Below are 20,660 nucleotides of genomic sequence, written 5' to 3'. Positions count from 1 at the left end.
CCACAACTCCAAGTCTCCTTGCACAACCAATCCCAACCTCCTCTATCCTCTCACTCCCAGTCGTCTTGCCCAGCCAGTCCCAGTTTCTCTCACTCACTCACCCACCCGTCCCAGTCTTGCCAGACTCCTTATCCCAATCTACTCCTTTCCCTCGCCTCAGCATTAGCGTCAGATGGCTTCCTTGTGTACCAGCAAGGAGGTCATTGAGAACACAAGAGAGTTGGGTTCCCTGCTCTTGGCACCTGTGCCCTCTCCCTCCTGCCTTCCCTACCTCTTAGTGGGACCAGCCATTACAAGTAAATTCCTTCTGAGTCTGAGTAGCTCTGGGCTGAACATGCTCATTCTCTCTGTGGGGATGGTGCATGCACAATCCTGTTTGCACTAGGAGTTGTGAGAGGCTTGAAACAGAATCTTTGGAGATTTTATCTGTTAAGCTCTAGCAAGTCGCCACAGACCATGTGCAAAGTTTGATTTTTTTTCAAAATGCTTATAACTTGACCAAGTTTGAGCAGACTTTCATGGGCACAGCAAAAGGCACATCCCTGATGTAAAGGCCACTCCTGTGAAAAATTTCAAGTCCCTACTCCAAAGTACCAGAACACTTCCAAGAAAACATCTCAAGAATTTTTTAACAGAGACAGTACTATGTATTTTTCCCTACACTTGTTCTCAGAAACAGCCTAACTGTTTTGGCTGTAATTTACCAGAAAAATTCAGCCTGAGGCAGTCACTCAGCATGGAAAATTTCACCCCAAATGGTTAAAGTTTGGCAAAGATGTAAGCAACTACAAATAGGGACCTTTCAGGCAACCTTAATAGGTGGTGCTGCCAGTCACACCTGTGTTGTCTTGTGTGGAAAACAGTTACACAGATCTATCAAGCATATTGTGAGTTCAAAATCAGACAAGTAAACTCCAAATAACCAAAGCTGATTTAAAAAACCATTTTCTGTAATGTTCATTTTAACAACCATGGTGCAGGAAATTTCAGGTAGGTTAATGAATGAGTAAGGTTATTGTGTTTCTGCTGTATTTACATCAGCTTCTCCAAGTTAGTCAGATAACGCCTTAATATTTTGCTTTTATATTTGGTCCAAAGCTTAGGTCTCAGTCCTCTTAATGGAAATCAGTAAAAACAAACAAACAAAACCCCCCAAAATCCCTTTTATTGAGTTCAATGGGAAGAAGGCTGGGCCAGTAAGAAATGTGAAAATTTACATATGTAGTTATTTGTTCAGCCATATTCTGAAGTATATATTTAGTCCTTACTTAGACAAACTCCCACTGTCTTCAAGGGGGAGTTTGAAGAATTTTCATTGGCTTCAGTGGGAACTTGCCACAGTAGGGAATAAATAAAAACCGAGCAAGGCTTCTGCATTCTGAATGATTATTTATTTATTAATGTTTCTGAAACAGAGAAACCTCTATCTGCAGCAAGTAAACAGAAAATTCACGACAAATGCGCATCTTCAATTGTAGGCATAAACATCTAGCTTCTTTAATATTTCTTTCTCACAGTCATCCACTCCTCCAACGTCCCATTAAAACTGGTCCCGTCAGATGCTTACTCTGACCTCCCTGAGGAAACTTAAACCACACCCCTTTTGTACAACCACTGATACAGCCTTTATCTCAAGATGAGGTTTCTTTGACTTGATGGCCTGTGAAAAGAACCCCCTCATTATTCTGTTTTCCCACTTCAGTGGCAGAAGGTTATTTTTAACTGCTGCTTCTTTAGGTAATGTCTTTCCCAGTTAGCTAAGAAATATGCTTTCAGAATAGATCCAGTCATCAATACCTTATATACAATAGAATCTGTTTACAAATACTATCTCTACCCAACAGGTGTACAGCATAAAATAGTAAGACTATGTAATGTTTTTTAAGCAGACCCATATATGGGTAAGACTAAAGTCCACATTTTCAATGGTCTTGTGTACCTTTAATAGACTCAATTTGTACTCTGAAAAATCTACACTAGAACCTCGGAGTTATGAACACCATAGTTACAAACTGACTGGTCAACCACGCACCTCATTTGGAACTGGTAGTATGCAAGCAGCAGAGCACCCTCTTCCCCTCCCCCCCCCCCCCACATCCGCCAAGGCAAATACAGTACAGTACTGTGTTAAATGTAAACTACTAAAAAAAAGTAAAGGGAAATAAAAAAAAGATTTGACAAGATAAGGAAACTGTGCTTGTTTCATGTAAATTAAGATGGTTAAAAGCAGCATTTTTCTTCTGCATAGTAAAGTTTGAAAGCTGTATTAAGCCAATGCTCAGTTGTAAACTTTTGAAAGAATAACCATAACTTTTTGTTCAGAGTTATTAACGTTTCTGAGTTACGGACAACCTCCGTTCCTGAGGGGTTCGTAACTCTGAGGTTCTACTGTTCTTGCAGTTTAACAGTAGATGCAAATCTTAGGTATTTAAATGTGTTACTACTAACTTCAGTTACAAATGAGATGGCTATTGTGGTTGCTCAGGGGCGAGCTGCACCTGTGATCTCTTCCCCAGTTTCTCCTTGGTGCCCTTTCCGAGTAACAGGCCTATTCTGCACCCTTCCCAAAGTGGAACTCCCCACTTTAAAGTTCGCCCCATGTTAGACTGGATTATCCTGCTACAACACCCTCTAGTCCACTGTCCTGCCATAGTTAGAATGAACAATGCCTTATAACCTCTTGCAGTCCCTCACAACAGCATCCCTCAGGGGACAGGTTTCACTGCCTTTACCTCTCTCTGGGTGGAAACCAGCCGTTCTAACAGTCTTAGCCTCTTGCGGGGTGGCACGCTGTCCCTATTCCCAAACATGTTAATGCGATGGGCCCAACTTTAACTAGTACCTGCAAGACACTCCTCTGGGTGCCTGTGACAGGTAGCTGATTTAAAGTAACTCAGAACAGGTTGTTCCAAACAGACATATAGTCTATTCGCCAGTGATACATAGTAAGCACAGGAGAGGGTTAAAACCACCCAAGGTCCACAGGCCTGGGTCTTGCCTACAGTCTATCAACTCTCTCAAAGCTTAGGCAAAGCTTAGTGCCACGGAACTGCTGCAGAACAGACTCTCCCTATGCCCCTCCTGCATCACCTCTTATCCTCAGCTGCTGCTGCTTGCTCACCACCCCCTCTTTTTTTTCTTTCTACAGCAGAGTTTTTAGTGTTCTTTTGATCTTAGGCTCTGGCCTTGGGAAAAGTAGCCCTGTGAACCTGACTGGCAACAGGCAGGTAGGCATTTCCCAATGACCAGCTCATCCATTGGGCACTTAATGACTGTTGGAATTCTCCTAGGAGGTACCTTATCAGACTCGTTGTTTTGTTTCCTGCTTGTTCCCCTATATAACGTCCGTTGATCTGACTCCATCCAGTCAGCCAAGATAATATCAAGAAGGTAAATTTAGGTACATAATTTTATGCAAAATAATATATATCTCCTTCATTCTCCACAGGTATCTACTAAGATTTGTGCCCACAGTTAATCGGAGGGTGCAAAAAATGTAGGTGTAAGTTGTGTAAGAAAGTGGTCTCATTTTCAGTTTAAATTTCATATTAAGCTTTTCGCACAAAAGCAAAGAAAATTAGTGATAAATATAGTTTTAAAAAGTGTATTACATGCAAATATTCTATAAATTAGAAGTTCTATAGAATACCTTAACATATCGAGTAAGAAATTAACAAGATTCTAAATGTTAGTGAAGCATTCAAGCCCATTACAATTTGTTGCATAAACTGTCTTAGTTCTAATCTCTTTCTACAATGTTTGGTTGTAGAGCTATCATGCGGGAAATCCTACTTGTGTTCTCTCACTCATAAGACCTTTATCCTGAGTTTCGCTTTGCTTGCTAGTCTCTCAGAGAGTCAAGGAGTCACTCATTTCCACACAGAGCTTTGCCAGCTGGTGACTGACTCAGTCTTTCTTTTCACTTAATTATACTGAAAGTCCTTCTTTGAAGTCAAGCCAGTTTTATGAATTAATTTACCTGCTCCCTCAGTACAAACATTTAACAAACATTCAGGAAACAAATATTCAGGCACTGATTGAATTAAACTGAACTTGTGACCCAGACTCCACATGTCCTTTGTTCGGTTCCTAGGCTGAATAAGTGAGTAGTTGTCTGTCCCTAGTTCTGCCCTCCTGGGTGATTGAGAACCGTTTGGAAAAATGGATTTTTCTACAAATGAATTGGACCAGGAAGATGGCAACCTACAACGTTTGATTCAGAAGAATGGACCACCAGAATGGGCCAGCAAAGCTAAAGACTCTTACCTACATACCGTTTGACAACACTTGACTTGACTTGCTGCCAGGGCCGGTTCTAGGCACCAGCAAAACAAGCAGGTGCTTGGGGTGGCACATTTCTAGGGGCGGCATTCCGGCGCCGGCCATGCCGCCCCTAGAAATGTGCCCCTGCTGCCCCAGCTCGCCTCCGCCTGCTCCCCTGAGCACGTTGCCGCCGCTCTGCTTCTGCCCCCCCCCCCAGGCTTGCCGTGTGAAACAGCTGTTTGGCACGGCAAGCCTGGGAGGGAGGGAGGAGAAGCTGAGTGGCAGCATGCTTGGGGGAGGTGGCAGAGGTGAGCTGGGGCGGGGAGCGATTCCTCTACCCCTGTCATTACTTCCTGAACTCCCCTCACCTCCCCTCCGCCTGCTCCCCTGCATACCCTGCCTCTCCCTCGCCTGAGAGGGAGGGGGGAGAAGCGGAGCAGCGGCATGTTCAGGGGAACAGGAAGAGCGGAGGTGAGCTAGGGCCGGGGGGGGGAGTTGCAGGAAGCAATGGGGGGGGCTGGGGATTTGGGGAAGGGGTTGGGAAAGGGCGGAGTTGGTGCAGAGCTGGGGGCGGGGGCACGAAAAAAAGTGGGGGCGGCCAAAATTTTGTGTGTGTGGCGCAGTAAAAATCCTAGAGCCGGCCCTGCTCGCTGCTCTACCATTGTTCAAAATAGTTGATTCACACCAAAAGACCCCTTCACATTTAAATAATCGCCAATTTAGACAAACTAATACTGATCGTCCCTTTGTTTTGGACTTCTCATATTAAATAGTTTTTACATATTTTTGAAATGAATTGAAATTATATTGATTCCACTGCACACTTCTGCATTACTGCAGTTAGTCGGCTTTTGACAATGCAACACGGATAAACACGCAGGTAGTTCTCAGGCTTCACTAGTGAATATGAGACTTGCAGGCTTTCTAGAACCTTCATTTTCTCAGTCTTCTGTAAGGTTGCACTGAAGCAGAACAGGAACATTTAAAATTATGCCACAAATAAGGCACCATCTGCAAAGAACCCAAATAAACCATAGCTTTCTGGTTGACAGAACACATTTAATATTGCTACTCTATAAAAGATAATCTCTTTTTTAAGGGACACAGAATAAGAAAGGTTCATATGTATGAACCATGTAAGGCTATTCTTACAATTACAAGTAAGATGATGATAATTACCATAGTAATTTGGTTCCTTCATGGATGAAATTTCTTCAAACATATTCAGAAATATCTCTTCCATGTCGCTGTATCTTTTGTGCTCAGTTCTCAGAGATAAAAGCTTCATATCAAACATTTAAAGGAAATCCAGGGGGCTCACAAAAAAAAGCTTTTAATCTAATTTTTACAAAAACTATGTACAATTGTTCACTATTCATATAGTTGTATGTAAACAGAAATTAGGCTTCGACTTTTCTGTCTCACATTTTATATAACAGTAGTTCATATTCAGTATATAAGGGAAATTGAATGGCTTAGCAAACTGGCAGTGGGCTATGTATCGCCTTCAGCATCTAGGTTGCTGGTTCAGTTCTAGCCCAGGTTGTTAGTAGCTGAAAACTGTTATTTTTGGATGGCTGTTCAATGTTCACTGTTGAGTTGGTTGAGTTTGGCCTCGGTTCAGTTCTAGTGGGGGTAAGGTGAACAACATGAAACCCACCTTCATAATCAGCAGACTCTATGACAGTCTTAGCAAAGAGGACAAGACTTGATAGGTATGGAAACTGAACTACGATATCCTCATAGAGATAATAGAAATGTTGGACTGGAAGGGACCCTGAGAGACCATCTAGTCCATTCCCCTGTGCTGAGGCAGGGCCAAGATACTTAAACCATGTCTGACTGGTGTTTGTCCAACCTTTTCTTAAAAACCTCCAATGATGCCACCTTCCTTGGAAGCCTGTTCTTCACACAAGTGGTGAAGGAGGGAAACAGTGCCTACTTCTAGAACTGAGTGGGCATTTTTGAGATTTGGAAAAATATCCTGTCCCAAATTGGGACGAAAAGGCTAAATCTCTCATTTTCATAAACTGAAAATCCATTTTTTGGATCAGATTAAATGAAACATTTAATTCCAATAATTTTTGAATGCTTTGTTTTGATTTTGACCTTTTTAACTTAAATTTCCAAATGAAAAGTTGTTTTAAATCAAAAAGCAGAACTTTTGTTTTGAAAATGTTTTGAAACCTCTTTTTCCCCCAAAAGAGGAAATTTGTCAAAAGAACCGATCTTTTCCCATCAACAGCTTCAGTTTTGAGGAATAGGCTTTGTCTGAAGAAAAAAACTTTTCATTGAATAATTCCCAAAGACCTACCTAATACAGAGGCAGCAAGATTTGCTTAGTAAGTTTGTATTTATATTTAAAGTGTTTTATTCAGAAGGATCCCAAAGTACTTTGCAAACTGATATATAAACTACAGACAGGGATGACGTCATCCATTGCTGAGATGTAGCCACTACTAATTTGGGAAACAGCAGCTGTTTAATAGTGGAGAACAATATTATGCAATAGTGTCTAGATCAGGATGTGAGTATCTTTTCAAATGAGACTGTCACTACTGAGAATCCAGAAGTCATTGCTCCTATTCTTGTGATAAATGTAATTAGATATTTGAGATTCACTAGTTAGGACCTCAGTTTTACATGTCACCCAAAAAACCTGCTCCCCCAGCAGGGTAGTGCCTCAGGATAGTGTGCTGGAGTATTGGCCACCTACAGACACATCAGCACTACTTGATGATCCTCATAGACTTCTTTCCGTTCAAGCACTGACCCAACTCTATCCTGGTTTGCTTGAGATCTGATGGTATTGAAGACCATCTGCCGGAATCCTTTTTCTAACTCTCTGGAAAATACCATTGGAACCAAAATGAGAATCAATTTTACTCACACAATGGAAGTATGTATGACTTAGAGCTAGTCAGTTACCAGAAAAAATGATTAATCAAATAAACTAGTCAGTGAAAAAGGGGCAAAATTAATTGAATAACATATTTTTGACAAGTAGTATTTGATGAGTGGGACTATGGATGCACATGAAATATTAACAATAGCTCCACCTCTTACTTCTTTCTGATATTGCTGTTCAGCTGTGAGGGCAATATGAACTCCAACCACAATAAACTGTGTTGAATTATCACAGTTAAATATGTACTGGCCATATTAAGAAGATATTGGTACTATTATCTCTTATGTTTGTAACCCTTCTGCCCATCAGAGTTGGCAGCAACAAGGGCTGGGTTCAGTATCTAGGGGTTCCATTCCAATAACACAATGCAAAACCGGCTTGAGCCCCCACCCAGTGACCTGGGACAAATATATACCACCCCTGCTGGGCGCCTCCAAGAGGCAATACTTCCCCTCTCGCAAGCACAGAGTCCGAGTGTAGCAAAAAGCCTTTTAATAACAGAGAGAAGCAATGTGGCATTATGTTGGGGAAACACCACCAACAGGATTCATAACACAACCCATGAGCAAAAACCCACCCCAAGCAAATTGGGGCATGCCCTTTCCCTTTGGTTCTGAGTCCAGCAACCCCAAATCACCAAAAGTCCAATGACCCAAAAGTCTCTGTCCCTGGTCAGGGCAGACCCAGAGTTTGAAAGTTTATCTGCGGAGTTTTACCTCCCAACCTGGGTGGAGATGGGAGGGGGGAGAGGGAGGTAAGGGGCACCTTACATAATCTGAAGCTGACTGCCCCGCAGCTCCATAGGGCTTTGCTCCGCTCCACCAGCCACCCCACGAACTGCTTGGCTCAGCTCCGCTCCGCGGCCCACAAGCAGCTCCCGCCGTCCCATGAACTGCTCCACTCCGCGTCCCACAAGCAGCTCCTGCTGTCCCATGAACTGCTCCACCAGCCGGTCCACAAACTGCTCCGCTCCGCATCCCACAAGCAGCTCCCGCCGTCCCATGAACTGCTCCACGAGCCAGTCCACAAGGTGCTCCAGCCATCCCACAAACTGCTCCACAATATATCTTCAGGCTCCCCCACTACTTAACACAACACTCAGTGATTTCAGCTCTTAGTCAGTTCAGCTCTTTTGTGAATTCAGCTTGTAGTAGGGGAGCCTCAGTGCTGGTGCACCATTAGCCCAAAGTGAGCTCAGCAGCCTTTAACTAGACTCCTAATGGAATCAAAATTAGCTCTGATATTCCACAGTGGAGAGAGGAGGAAGTGCAATTAGCATGTAAGGCCCTCACCAGGGGGCCCATACCACCAAGTATTAATACCTGTTCCCAGCCTTTCTCCATTCACAGAGTTTTGGAACCCATGACCCTTGCCTAGCGAGTGCTACTTAGTTGATGGTGAGTCCCTCCATCATAACAAAAGGCCAAGTACAGTTCCAAGCACAGTTCCTATAATCAGGATAATAACAATTTATTCTTCCTGCACCAATAACAGAGACACTGGGGATCCCACAGCAGCCAAAATGACCATTTGGGCAGCTATGGCCTCATTCTAGGCTGGGTGGGTGTGCCTATGCAAATGAGATCGGCCCCTGAAGTCCTTTTCCACAACTTGCCACACCTCACCACCAGGTGTCAGGGTGGAGCTCATCCTGACTCAGTTTACATGTTCTATGCAAATAATGAGGATCCCAATTTCTGTATCCAAATCTGGGATTTGACTCATAACCCTCTTGGGTCTTGACACTAGGAGTATGTCTGCACCGGATTGTAGTCCTGGGCTGGTGGACTCAGTGTTTCCAAGCCTGCGCTCGAGCCTCCACATTGCATTGCAAACTTGGGTTTACAATTGCTGGGCCCAGGTCTCTGAGCCTTGCTATTGCATCTATATTGCACTATGCCAACCTTCTGTCTCAGTCAGTATAGTGCATCCATGCTACAAAATGGCAGGGCTTGGACCCGAGCCACTCCCCCAAGCAGGTTCCTACATCCTGGATCCTGAATGCTTGCTGACCCAAGTCAGACTGATTTTGTGTGTGAATGGAAGACAGGCTTTGCTCAAACCTGAGCAGAGTCTGGGCTCAGTGTGCAGTGGAGACATTGATAGTAATTTTAAAATCAAATGTCTTACCTACTGGTAAACTTATACTTGTTAATAAAAAAATAGATGTACCTGATGATATTGGAATTAAATTTTTCATAGGCTGAGGGATTTAATAAAATCATCATAATAGTACAGTATACAAAAGCATGGGGAAAGTATCAGCAGGAAAAAAAACAGAACTAAACTATTTTACATAAACCTGGAGATGTCTGTCTTGAAAGAGGTTTACCAGACAAACGTTAAGTATAGGAACCTCAATCATCTTTACCTGTCTTTATAGCAGGAAAAGAGTCATGACCCCGATGTCTGATAATTACAGTATTAATTGCCTTGATTGTACAAACTTATTTGGTTTCTCCCATGACTTCTAGATATGTGGCTCTACTATCAGCTACAGTATATTTTTCCTCCTTTGTTACTAGTCCTTGTCAGAGACGCCTCTTGTCGTCTTTATCTCTTATTTGCATTAGTATTGTAATTACTTGGAGAAAGCCCGTAATTTTTTGGGGGGACAAAATAGGCATGTTTGCTGTAGATAAGATCAGGTGTAAAAAAAGGTCAAAGGAAATAAGGGATGAGCATCGCTCTATTGCAGCTAAGTCCCACATATTGTGTATCTTGACTCATAGCCGAATGACTGTGATTTTTCACTGTGATGTTTGTAATTTGATAGGTATTCCTTTCTTTAGGTCTGCTGTGTTTTTAAAAGGGGTTTATCTTCAGATTTAGAACTTGTTTCTAATTGTCATTCAAAAATACAAATTTCTGGTAGATTGGTAAGGGCTGATTGTACCTCTAGAAAGGCAAACTGGACAGAAGTGTCTACTTCAATTATGTTATGTAAACTGATTTCCTTATATGCGTCCTCGGAGTCCTGTGCAGTCCATAAGGCAAACTGTGCAGCTACCTAGGGTACCAAAATGTGATGGATTCAAAATATGTCCCCTCCAAACTCTATTCAGTCTTTTAGTCTTCAGAGCCTCCCCCTCCCATCCACACTATCCAGAACGTTATTTCCTCTTCAGAGGGGACTTCTTGCACAACTCTGCCTTGGGCACCAAACAGCTTAGTCTTAGCCCCATGTGTCCTCTATATTTGGCTGGGACTGATGTTATATTCAGCATGAGGTAAAATCTTATAGGCAAGGTAAGTAATTCAAAGCAAATATCTAAGTTGCTTCTTGCCGTTGTTTAGTCACAATCAAACAGTTAAGAAAGGATATAATAAATCCAAGCCACTGAGCTACATATACAAGATAATATAAAACAAGATCAAATGTAACTGATAAGATAGATGATGGTTGAAACTGGGTCTGCAGAAAGATATTTTATAGCATATAATGCTTCGCGAAAGAGACAGTGTAGATCAAATGGAATGCTAGGAAGATTAAAAATGATTATAAAATTGTAAGATCTCCGGGGTAAGGTCACTGATCCTGATAGAACAATAGCAGGACATATGCATAAAAGAAGCCTGTTAAAAGACTGGCGCTAGGGTGTACAGCAAAAACACATAAGTGATATGCTTTCGTATTTTTAAATAAATTTATTTTGAATGTGTTTGTACCTATATTGCATTTATTCTCCCTGAATATCTTACTAGATTATTTTACTGGCAGGAATATTTGATGAAATGGCATATTTAAATACATATTTTAGAACACTTATGGAAAATTCATTTTGAATTTGTAATCTTGAGTATCTGCTCTGGAAATCTGATTCTAAAGGGTTCATTAATCCAATCAGGGAACAGGAAACAAACCAAGTCACCTGTGTTAACAATTGCGGAATAACTTGCAATTAACTTTAACAACTTACAGTTACAATTGCGGACACATAATAAATAATAAAAAACATTGGCTAGATTTGTCCCCCACCTCACGTGCAATGCAACTAGAAAATTTCCTTAACTCACAATGTGATTTTCCTGTCATGGGGAATTCCAGGTGACAAAATGTATAATGGCTCCTATGCTGTTCTCTTCCATTCTTCCCCTCTCCCCCAATCTCCTGCATAGGTAATGTTGGTGTGGAAAAGAGGGACATGGATGATGAGCTGCTAGGGCAGCCAGGAACCAGTTGAACATAACAGGCCCTTGGGAATCATTATGAACTGGCACAACTTAGAGAAGCCTTGAAACTTGTCTGAGTTGTGCCTTGGGAAAGAGAACTGGTGCCCAGTGGTCCCATGACTAGTTTTAGGTTGGGGTAAGGGTGTCTAGCAACAGCAGGTGCATAAAGGCTGACCCAAGGATCTCACTCTTTTTTGGTAAAGTCAGTTGAGAAACTAATGTGATAAATAGTTGTTGGCCTGGAGCCCAGTTCATTAAAAGGAGACTTACCATATCTATGCAGGCAGAGCTGAGATTTAAGTGTAGCATTTCTACACGATACATTTTTATGCATGCAATTAACTATTTCTCTACTGTAGTTTGTTTTACAATGTTTGGGTGAATGACATAACCGTGCGCATGCAGTATGTGCAACTTCTTATGCTTTGTGTGTGTGTGTAGCTTCTCTTCAAGGGTATGAAAATGATGTGGAGTTTTCTGAATAATTTGGAAAGTAATAACTGTTTTGCTGATGCCAAAATACATAGTGAGATGAAGCACAGATTTTTTTTCAAAGTGAGAGACAAATCCTATGATACACATGATGTTAGGCTGGGTCTCACTCTGATCTGTCTTACAATAATATTGTGCTGGTCTAAGTCTTGACTTTCAGCATAATTAATGCTCATCTGTTCCTGTGTGAGATCAAAATCTTCCTGTTGCTTTATATCTGCTTTATCAAATGGCTGATGAAGATAATGATCTGTCTGAAGGGCAGTGGTTCTATACAGTGACAATTGCTCAGTCTGTCATTATAAATAAGCTACTTTCTTATTGGCTTGCAGAATACTTTCTTATTGGCTTGCATAGCTATGTCACTATGTCAATCGAAAAACAGCTCATCCATAAGAACGTAAAATATATTGTACATCTGAGTAACAGTATCCGATGTTCTAACAGGTTGAAACTTTTTGTGTGGTGGTTTTTATCAGTAAATAAGTTAGTTTTCCAGCAAGATGACTGGTTAGATTTCATTTTATATCAAAACTAAGAAAATATCAAAATAAAAGTTGAGAAGTTGAAAATTAATTAAGAAGAATCTTGATACCGTGTAGTTGTGCGGATGATTTGTCCTCTGGCTCAGTCACATACCAGGCATACTTTTATGATAGTATTTCGTACAGCAATTTAAGGAATTAATTTTCCCATTGATACATGAACTTTTTTCTATTGGGCCTGATTCTGAAGTCCTTCTGCATGCAGAACTTGATTTGCATAGGAGTTATAAACCTGGAAAGGCTGCAAAATCCTGCCCAATTATTATTACACCCTAAATACTGATATAGTGAGTAACTGTCTATAACAACAACAGCCATCAAATTGTATGATTTAACCCTCAATTATTTGGTATAAAAGATCCAGGCTTTGTAATGGAATATTGGAGGATAAATGTCTCCAGCTTTGAAAATAAACATCTTGGTTTTGTTTCGACTGATTTCTTCTTTTTTTAATGTAACAGACCAAAACCATTATACGGTGGTAATGTTCTAGTCCATTAATATTATCTCTTATGTTGTTCTTGATGCTATCGTGGCATCTTACTTGACAAACAGTTCCACACTGAAATTTTTAGTATTTGGAAAAGTTTTGAAATCAGTAACAAAAAACCAAAACAAACAAACAAAAACCACCACCAAAAACAAATGCAAAACTTTACTTAGTTGACCAGTTTTTCATCATAGAATGAAAACCCCAGATGTTTCATTTCAGTTATGTGAACTTTATATATGTTTGTAACCCTTCTGCCCATCAGAGTTGGCAGCAACAAGGGCCGGGTTCAATATCTAGGGGATCCATTCCAATAACACAATGCAAACCGGCTCGAGCCCCCACCCAGTGACCTGGGACAAATATATACCACCCCCGCTGGGCGCCTCCAAGAGGCAATACTTCCCCTCTCGCAAGCACATAGTCTGAGTGTAGCAAAAAGCCTTTTAATAACAGAGAGAAACAATGTGGCATTATGTTGGGGAAACACCACCAACAGGATTCATAACACAACCCATGAGCAAAAAAAAACCACCCCAAGCAAATTGGGGCATGCCCCTTTCCCTCGGGTTCTTGAGTCCCAGCACCCAAACGTCTCTTGAGTCCAGCAATCCACAAATCACCCAAAGTCCAAAAAGTCGAGCCCCAGAGTTCAAAAGTTCATCGGCATAGTGTTACTCCCCAGTCTGGCTAAAATGTGCCTGTGTGTGGGGGAAAGGGGTAAGGGGCACCTTACGTGTCCTGAAGCTGACTGCCCCACAGGGCTCTGCTCTGCTACACTGTCTCACGAACGGCTCTGCTCCACCACGACCGGCTCCGCTCTGCACCGCTTGCCGTCTCACGAACAGCTCTGCTCAGCTCGCCGTCTCACGAACACACCGCTGTCTCACGAACGGCTCCACTCCACCACGACCGGCTCTGCTCTGCACCGCTCGCTGTCTCATGAATGGCTCCGCTCTGCACAGCTCGCCGTCTCACGAACAGCTCTGCTCAGCTCGCCGTCTCACGAACACACCGCTGTCTCACAGACGGCTCCGCTCCACCACGACCGGCTCCACTCCGCACAGCTCGCCGTCTCACGAACACACCGCTGCACTCTAGATCTTCTGGCTCCCCACTACTTGACACAGTGCTCAGTGATTTCAGCTCTTAATGATTTCAGCTCTCAGTGATTTCAGCTCATAGTAGTGGGGGCCTTAGTGCTGGTGCACCTTAAGGCCAAAGTGAATGCCGCACAGTACCTGTAGCAAGACTCTTAATAGACCCAAAATTAGCTCTGACATTCCACAGTGGAGAGAGACAGAGGTGCAATTGGTGCTTCAGGCCCTCACAAAGGGGCCCACACCACCAGGTACTAATACCTGTCTCAAGTCTCTCTCAATTCACACAGTTTTGGACCCCATGACCCTTGCCTAGTGAGTGCTACTTAGTTGATGGTGAGTCCCTCCATCATAGCAAAAGGCCAAGTACAGTTCCAAGCACAGTTCCCATAATCAGGGTAATAACAATTTATTCTTCCTGCCCCAATAACAGAGACACTGGGGATCCCACAGCAGCCGAAGTGACCATTTGGGCAGCTATGGCCTCAGTCTAGGCGGGGTGGGTGTGCCTATGCAAATGAGATCAGCCCCTAAAGTTTTTTTTCCACAACTTGCCACACCTCACCACCAGATGTCAGGGTGGAGCTCACCCTGACACTGCTTACATGTTAAATTAATTTTGTTCAAGTTAGTGAAATGTAAGCAACGCTTGCTTCAAAACAAATCCCTAAACTTACAGCAGGAAAGAAGAACTATTCCCCTTTTCTTACTCAGGTGTGAAATAAAATGATTTAGATGCTGAACCTTACTCAGGGATGTTCTCAGAAAGTATTAACTGCAGTTCCCCTCCTTAAAGGCAAAACCTTAAAAGCAAGAGAGGCAAACCTGCGCTCTTGGTCTTATTTGTGACAGAGAAGTGGGGGAAGGGAGACAGGGTAGAGCTACCGTATCACACTTGTTATAGCATAGTTTAGAGCAGCCTAGGAGTTGCTCCACATTGCACCAACTATTAGCAGCTCCCAAATGACTGTCTCCTAGCTGGGGATTGCAAGAGCACAGTGCACTGTAGCCATGCCCTCTCAATGAGCTGATGTACCCTCTATTCCAGGCTAAGTGCTGGTATGGGAGCTAGTTGTGCCAGTCCTACACCAGCTGAGTGATTCTTCATGCTGAGAAGAACAAAAATAATACATATTTATGTTCCTTGTGACAGTAACCTACAGGAGTGGTAGTAACCCCTATATTGAGGTTGCCTAACACTTCCCACTATGAATAAAATTCTGAATTAGATTTTGAAGAACTCTAGTGCTTCATTATATTGAGGTTGAGGGGGATAATCCGTTGAACATGAATTACCAGTGTGAGACGGTGGCCAAAAGAGGGAATGTGGTCCTGGGATGCATAAATGGGAATCTTGAGTAGACGTAAAGAGGTTATTTTACCTTTGATTTGGCACTAGTGTGACTGCTGCTGGAATGCTGTGTCCAGTTCTGGTAGTCACAATTCAGAAGAACTTTGATAAATCAGAGAGGGTTCAGAGAAGATCCATGAGAAGAATTAAAGGATTAGAAAACACGCCTTATAGTGATAGACACAAGGAGCTCAATCTATTTTGTTTAATAAAGAGAAGATTAAGGGTGACAAACTATAAGTACTTATATGGGGAACAAATATTTAACGGTGGGCTCTTCAATCTAGCCGAGAAAGGTATAACATGATCCAACGGTTGGAAGTGGAAGCTAGACAAATTCAAACTGGAAATAAGGCGTACATTTTTAATGATGAGCGTGATTAATCATTGGAACAATTTACAAAGGGTTATGGTTCTCCTCTACTGACAATTTTTAAGTCAAGATTGGATGTTTTTCTAAAAGATCTGCTCTAGGAATTATATTCTATGGCCTGTGTTATACAGGAGATCAGACTAGATGATCACAATGGTCCCTTCTGGCCTTATAGTCCATGAATCTCCATAATTGTCTCCAGATGATTCTAGTGTTATAGAATCTTTTGCTGTCGACATTAAAATCTGTTCAGATTTGGCTGAAATATAAGATATTGAAAATTACCATGTGTCCAAAAGAGATTGTTAGGCAAATATGCTGTTTGTATTATGACTGAATATTTGATTGTTGGGAACTTTTTTGAAATGAAGTCTAACTTACACTTTGCCTTGGAGATGAATCTCCCCAGATGAGGCAGTGATAACCCTGCTGCCTTCCTTAGCCAATGACTTCAGGCTATTTCAGGATCTGGCTAACAGGATAGCAGACATGCTGCAGATACCTCTCGAGGAGGTAAAAGACACTCATTATAAGGCCTTGGACATCTTGCACTCCTTCTCCAGAATAGCCCTCCCCATCAACAAGGCCCTTCTGGACCCGGCCAAGCTTATATGGCAAACGCTGGCATCAGTCATGCCTACCAATAAGAAATATTATGTCCTGGCTAGGGATATGGAATTTCTCCCCTGTCCCCAATTCTATTGTGATGGAAGTCCTAAGCACTTGGGGTTGCTAACCCCAAGTGAGATCCACCTCCTGTGATAGGGATTGACCTTTTCAGGAGAAAGGCCTATTCCTCCACCACTCTGCAATTGAGAATTGCAAATTATCAAGTTCTGACAGCAAAGTATGACTATGTCAACTACACCAAGCTTAACGCTATTATTGATCAGCTCCCAGAGTCGCACCGTGAACAGTTTTTGGCCATTATCAATGATGGACAACTGGTGGCCAAGACAGCGCTCCAATCAGCGCTTGATGCAGTCGACACAGTGGCCTGGTCCATCTCCATTATACAGAGAGCGTCCTGGTTGCACGTATCTGGCATCCCTAAGGAAGTGCAGGCCGCTGTGGAGGACCTTCCCTTTGAAGGCACCAACTTATTTGCCAAGAAGATTAAGTGTATGGAGGTACACCTCAAAGACTCCAGGCCATTCTCCATTCATTAAGGATTTATACTCCTGGACAAAAAAAATGTAGTCCACAAATTCAGCGTAAATCCTGCACTCCACATTTTCCAACTCAGCGCTACTATGAGCCTCAAAGGGAAAAAATCCAGATTTACTAAATGTTAAACCATCAGGCCTCCATTCTTTCTTATCACAACTATCCAGCTCAAAACATCAGTTTTAACATGTTGGTCGAGGCACCGACAGACCACTCCCCTCAACATCATTTGTGTACCGCCTTGTCTCGTTCTACAATAACTGGGAATGAATAACATCCACCTGATGGGTCCTGGAAATCATCCGCAACGGGTACTCCATCCACTTCAGCTCCCCTCCCCGCAACACCCTTCCCCATTCCTCTTCAGGAACCCTTCTCACAAGAGTTTATTACGACAAGAAATATATCACTTCCTCCGTCTAGGAGCCATAGAACTGGTACCTCAGCATCTACGAGGCAAAGGTTTCTACTCTTATTATTTTGTAATACCCAAGAAGAAGGGAGGTTGGAGACCCACACTGGACCTCAGAACACTGAACAAATTTGTCAAAGCTCAAAAATTCAGGATGGTCACACTAGCAGCAATCATTCCATCTTTGGAACAGGGAGATTGGTTTTCGGTCCTCGACCTGCAGGATGCCTATTTTCACATATTGATCCTACCTTCCCATAGATGATTTCTCAGATTTACCCTGGCCCAGGACCATTACCAGTACAGAGTACTCCCCTTTTGCTTCTCATAGGCTCTGACAGTAATTCTCCAAGGTCCTGTCCATTGTGGCGGCTCACCTGCGCTCACAGGGGATCATGATTTATTTCTACCTGAACGATTGTCTCCTCAGATCTGGCTCCTTTGGTGAGGCCCAGCAGGTTACCCAAACTGCTGTAGACTTGTTCACAGAACTGGGTCTACAGATCAACATTAAAATATCAACGTTCACCCTTGTACAGCACTTAGAGTCACATAGGGAATGACCATGACTCATTACAGACAAAGACACTCCTGCCACAGTACAGGTTCCACACCCTGGCCATGCTCATAGAGACAGTACATGTCAGGTAAACACTGCCTCCAATTTCTGGGGCATATGGCAGCAGGTGTGTCCATGATATCTCATGCCAGACTTCACATGAGATGCCTCTAGATATGGTTCAGCTCGGTCTACCAGCTGAACAGAGACAGACTAGACAAACCTCTAGCACTACCTGCCAAAATCAAGCACTCCCTGGTCTGGTGGAAAGACCCAGCAAATGTCTGCATGGGGATCCCTTTGTCACAAACTTTCCCATTATTACTCCTCACCACTGACACATCTCTCATAGGATGGGGCACACATCTCAGCAATCTTACGACACAGTGCAAGTGGTCATCCACGTAGATGTCTCTTCACATCAACCTTCTCGAACTCAGAGTAGTCAAGAATGTATGCGCCGACTTCCTCCCACTAATGAAGGAAACACACACGAGTCTTGATAGACAACATAGAATGTATGTACTACAGTAGAACCTCAGAGTTATGACACGCCCAAGGGAATGGAGGTTGTTCATAACTCTGAAATGTTCATAACTCTGAACAAAACGTTATGGTGGTTCTTTCAAAAGTTTACAATTGAACAGTGACTTAATACAGCTTTGAAACTTTACTATGCAGAAGAAAAATGCTGATTCCCCCCCGCTTTTTTTAGTAGTTTACGTTTAACGCAGTATTGTACTGTATTTTCTTTTTTCTTTTTTTTGTCTCTGCTGCTGCCTGACTGCATGCTTTCAGTTCCAAATGAGGTGAGTGGTTGACTGGTCGGTTCCTTACTCTGGTGTTCGTAACTCTGAGGTTCCACTGTATATAAATCGACAGGGAGGCACCAGATTGCCCTCTCTTTGTGCGGAAGCACTAAAGCTATGGAACTGGCCCATTTCCCAGAATGTCACATTGTCAGCGGCGTACCTTCCAGGAGCACAAAACTCGATAGCGGACAGTCTCTGTCGCAAGATCCCTCCTGACCACGAATGGGAGATAAATCCAGCAGTACTTCATGACCTATTCAGGTGATGGGGGACACTGACCACAGACCTGTTCGCCACTTACCTGAATAAGAAATGCCCATGCTACTGCTCCAGGGCAGGAATAGGACAACACTCTTTGGGGGGTTGCTCTCCTTCTTCTGTGGGACAGGGACCTTCTATGCCTTTCCCCTGTTCCCCCTACTATCAAAAGTCCTACTAAAAATAAAAAGAGAGCGAGATCAAACGTCATACTGATTGCTCCCACCTGGCTGAGACAGACTTGATACCCTTTCCTGCAACAACTGGTAATGTGCCCACTGATCTCTCTCCAACCCACTCCATACCTCCTATTGCAGAATGAAGGATGCATTCGCCATCCTAATTTGTGGATACTCCATCTCAAGACCTGGCTCCTTCATGGTTCCAGCACATAGAAAGATCTTGCTCTGAGGGGGGTAAAGGAAGTGTTACTACACAGTAGAAAATCGACTACCCGTCATACTTACCTGCAAAAGTGGACCAGGTTTCAGGCTTGGTATAATTCCAGACAAATTTCCCTGTAATCTGATACTCTCCCAATGGCCTTAGATTGTATAATGACTCTCAAAAAATCAGGAGTATCTCTCAGTCCACTCAGAGTTCACCAAGTGGCTACAGCAGCCTGTGGTGTTTAGATACTGCTTGTAATGATTAGAACTGGGAGCACTGGCTGTTGGGAGTCTGAAAGGACAGGAAACAGGAAGTGGCGGGGGGGGGGGAGTTGAGGAGGCGGAATGAGAGCTACCGAGGATGCAGCAGCAGTTTGGTAAAGAGGTTTCCACTTTAGAAATAAAGTCCTGTTGAAGTTTGTTAGTCCCTTGCCTGGTTGTTACAACATTTTGGCGACGAGGATGGATCTTCTGCCTCTGAGGCCACGTGCACCCTTTCTGCAAAGCCCAGGTGAGCCTCCAATTGCTTTTTACTGCCTGGATCCATATGTTTGAGACTTACCTGCTTACAATCAGTGCTACAGAGATTTCTGAGTAAGAAAGCGTGCTTTGCTAATCCACTGCCTTGGAGAGAAGGCATATATTTTACACTTTTCCCCTTGCAGATGATAAATATGAGACTACACTCACTGCATTAAAGAACTTTTTTGTGCCAAAAGTGAATGTAGTAGCTAATCGCTACAGATTTCGCCAGCATGAGCAGAAAACAGGGGACGCTATAATGCAGTATATTGCTTCCCTGAGGAGTCTGATTGTAACTTGTGACTTTGGGAATATGGCAGATGAGATGATTAGAGACCAGCTCATTGAGAAAACAACTATGCTTTGTGTAAGAGAACACTTACTTCTAGAACCACAATTTACACTAGAAAAAGCAATAACCATTGCTACTCAGATTGAGTCAGCTACAGCTGAAGCCAAAATAATGAGCATGGATACAGGAGGCACAGTCCAGGCTGTGACTCCTTTGCAGAAAAGTTCACTATCGCTGCAGACAAACAATTTTCATTAGAGAAAAACGAATGAAAAATCATCGAATCAGCAAATTCAAAATACAAAATACAGTAAAAACAGGCTTTTGCTGTGGATCCCCACAACACCTTGCAAGCTACACAGGATGTCCGGCAAAAGTAGCTCAGTGCAATTGTTGCAAAAAGATTGAGCATTTTGCTAAAGTATGTCGCAGCAGCCAGTTCAATCAACATAGAATCATAGAATCCTAGAATATCAGGGTTGGAAGGGACCTCAGGAGGTCATCTACTCCAAACCCCTGCTCAAAGCAGGACCAAACCCCAAGTAAATGAATAT

The sequence above is a fragment of the Natator depressus genome, chromosome 11 (genome assembly GCF_965152275.1).
Source record: "Natator depressus isolate rNatDep1 chromosome 11, rNatDep2.hap1, whole genome shotgun sequence".
Taxonomy (NCBI): domain Eukaryota; kingdom Metazoa; phylum Chordata; order Testudines; family Cheloniidae; genus Natator; species Natator depressus.
This window is presented reverse-complemented; position numbering follows the sequence as displayed.